A 3,923-nucleotide genomic window follows, 5' to 3' on the forward strand; every position below is an offset into this window, starting at 1 on the left:
TTAGCTTTTTGGACACTTAAAAATCGCTTTCAATTTCTTTTACCAAAATGTTACTTTTTCTTTTCAAAACGAATTTTTCGAGTGTTAAACGCATTTTTAAATCCCTCAAATGCACACCCAAACATGCCCATGAAAAAAATTAGTAATAATAGATATATCCGGGGGCATGTTAGACATTTTGCTTGAGGAGTACACTCGTACTCGGTGCTCTCAGCAGCTTTTTACGTGATAAAATATTACTATTGAAGCTGATGAGCAGAGTTGACTGAAGTAGCTATAAAATGGCTTCGACGACAACGTACCGCCCATATCCCAACCCCGGCCTGCACCAACGGCGTCGTCTCATCTCCAAGGATACAGTTTGGTAGCTTCGCCTTTGGGTCAACCACAAGCTTGTTTGGCTCCATTGGACCATTTCGATGTCCACCGGAATAAACCGACCCGAAGCCGTGATATCCGCGTCTTCTCGTACTTTTGATGTGGTGATCATCGGAGCTGGAATCATCGGGTTGACTATCGCCCGGCAGTTCCTGATCGGGTCGGACCTGTCTGTCGCCGTGGTCGACAAGGCTGTCCCTTGTTCCGGTGCCACTGGTGCAGGTAAAGCCTACTCTCTCGGATCCTTTATCCTGATCTTTCACCTTGTGCTCTGTTTGTTTATCGAGCAAATGTGGAAAAAGGAAAGAACAAGAGAACCACTTCCTTATATTCTTTATGTGCTTGTATATATATATATATTGTAACAAACTTTGGTAAAACTCACCATTAAAAATTGGCTTGCAAGAAAAATGTGTTCAAGACATAGTTAAAATCAGATTTAACTCATATTGAACACTATGATCGTAACACATATAAATATATAGGTATGTGTTGAGTATATATATGTGAGTATAAAAATGATAGAGTCCGATCACCTTGAATATGTAATAAGTGTGAATGCTTAATTTAGATCAAAACCCGTAGGTTTAGTGTGGTGTCCCACATTGCTTGAGGCTTAAGATGTGCTTATATGTATATTCGCATCCTTCTTGACAAAACGTATTTTAAAGCGGTGATGACCATGAATCTATCAGAAGTTTGTTGTATAAGCATTGTATTGAGAGGGTAAAGTTGAAGAGTTGTATTGAAAATTTGAGATGATTGAGCATTTACAAAAAAAAAAAATATGTGCATTTGACAACTCGAAAACTTTATCTTTAGGATTGCATAGAAAATTAAGCAAAAGATTGTTTAAGAAAGGTCTTAGTTTGTACATCCTTTTGGGATAAAAGGTTGGGTGATATTTGCAAGACCTTTTGAAAAAGGTCTTGCAATAAAATTGTGGCTTTTGTGATAAAAGGTCATGGTTTTTACACCTTTAGGGATAAAAGGTTGGCTTAAATTTTTTAAGGGGTAATTACATTTTCTCCCATCAATTACAACGCATTGTTACTTTGCCCCCATGAGTTGACAACCCTAATGTCCAGCCTTATTAAACTACAATTTTGTGCCCAAAACTCCAATTCCGTCAGTCAAAGGCGTTAACTCAAACGGTCAACCCGTCACGTGCGCCCCACATGCCATATTGAAATTCCCCATCAACTACAACGCATTGTCATTTTGCTTCCATAAACTGACAACCCTACTATAGGCAAAAGTGGGATAAAAAATTTTAAGATGGCATGTGGGACGCACATGACAGGTTGACTATCTGAGTTAATGCCTTTGACTGACGGAAATGGGGTTTTGGGCACAAAATGGTAATTTGATAGGGTCAGGTAGTAGGGTTGTCAGTTCATGGGGGCAAAGTGACAATGTATTGTAGTTAATGGGGGAAAATGTAATTACCCATTTTTTTAAAGACTCCAAATTTGATACCCTTTGCAAGTGTCTAAATTTAAAGGTCACTCACTACTTTAACTACCTTTTCCCATGTTTGTAGACTTCTCTAAAAGGATGCAAATGCTCCATATTTCTATGGTGTACTCGTATGGTTACTGTGTTTCTAAATTTTTCTTAAACTATCTCATAACTTTCATTTCATAGAGGAAAATGTGTACCACTTATGTCATTGTATGAGAATTTTAAGTGTTTAGTACGTTTATTCTGTTTGTGAGTCTTTTTGTTTTTTTTTTTTGCCTCCCTTCCCAATATCTAATTGGTAGTAGGATATCTCCATCTTTGGTTTGGCATTTGAGCCGGTTCTAGGGCAGGGCTATATATGGAGGGTACACAAAACACCAGGAAGTGAAAAATGGGAGCTGGCAATGAGAAGTCATGAATTGTGGGAATTGTTGGCAGAGAGCATACATGAACAAGGGTTGAATCCTCTTGAAGTGTTGGGTTGGAAGAAGACAGGTATTTAAAGTACTCTTCACTTTGGGAATGGAGTTTAGATTGTTGTACACAATTCAGATTGGATAGGCCATTCTATGCATAGGCCTTTGAAATTTTTACTATTTTGATTTTTTTTTTTTTTTCTCAATGTCAATTCTGTTTACCTATAAAATAAATTAATATCTAAACCTTGTCGAATGGTAAAAATATCATAAATGCTGGGAAAATTTATTTTACTCTTTTCTTTTTATTTTGACATGTGATTTTAATAATTCTTCACTTAAACATCATCCATGGTGCAAACATTACCTAAACATTCATAGGACAGATAAGGTGTGGATCAGGGAATGACCAACCTACCTTACTTTTTGTTGGAACTAGTGGCTCATATTAGAACACCAGTGGAAGGCCAAGTAGTCGGGAGCAGAGTGAACAATAGCGACGTTCATGGAGCGGGAGTTTTGGGGATTTTCAAAATACGTCGGTACAATTAGGGTTTATAATTTTTCTATATATATATATATATGTAATGATGTAACCCTGAATCATTAATAGCAAAATACAGCCGCACTCTCTGTAGACGTAAGTACATTGCCAAACCACGTTAAATCTGTGTTTCGACTCTCTCTTTTCGATTCTATATTGTTCATCATTGTTGTGCATAGTAACAACAATATGGTACTCAAATTTGTAGGAAGCCTATTAATTGGTAGAACTCCTGGAGATTCAGATTTATTAAAAAGGAGAGTGCAGCAGTTATCCGAAGCTGGATTGCAAGCAGAGTACCTGTCTGGCCATGATTTGCTTCAAAAGGAACCTGCCCTTATGGTTGGAGAAGATAGTAGTGCTGCTTTTCTTCCTGATGACTGCCAATTGGATGCTCAACTTACTGTTGCATTTATTGAAAAGGTTAGTTATTTTTGTACTTTTAACTATATACCAAACATTTTCTTGTTTTTTTATTGAGATAATATGGTTAATATGTAGGCCAACAGACATTTTGCATCGTAAGGCAGATATGCAGAGTTCTATCATGACCCAGTAACATGTTTATTAAGGTTTGTTGTCACATTATGACATGCATTTGAAACTATTGCCATGAGTAGAGTAATGTTATAAGTCCCTATTGTGTCACTCTAAAAATGATATTACTTCTAAAATCACCATTGAAAAACCTTACGAAGAACACAAGAACGACTTTAGAATTACTTGTGAAAAACGCAATATGAAGGTGATACCAATTGTTCGGCTAACTACATATTCTTTCATACTCAGGTCTGGTAGCCATGAGGGGGTTGAAGCTGTTCTTACTTCCAAAAATACCTTGTACAGTAAGAAGGCTGTTATAATTGCAGCTGGTTGCTGGAGTGGGTCTTTAATGCATGAATTGCTCTTAGAATCAGAGATTTTGTTGGATGTCCCTGTAAAGCCAAGAAAGGTAAGTTCAAGTGTACTGATTTGTTCCTGCACAACTTAAGATTTCTTAGGACTTGTTTAAGATTACGTTTATGGACCTCAAAAGTGCGTTTAATACCCTAAAAGTTCATTTGAAAAAAAGAAGAACACTCGTTTGGTAAAAAAAATTCAAAGCGCTTTTGAAGGTCAAA

The 3,923-nt window shown here is 36.9% G+C and overlaps 1 pseudogene; it reads left to right on the forward strand.

The window, feature by feature from the left end:
• Positions 1-281: 281 nt before the first annotated feature.
• The window catches only part of LOC132167800 (uncharacterized), a 5,562-nt pseudogene continuing 1,920 nt past the window's right edge, over positions 282-3,923 (forward strand).

This window comes from Corylus avellana, chromosome ca1, assembly GCF_901000735.1.
Source record: "Corylus avellana chromosome ca1, CavTom2PMs-1.0".
NCBI lineage: Eukaryota > Viridiplantae > Streptophyta > Magnoliopsida > Fagales > Betulaceae > Corylus > Corylus avellana.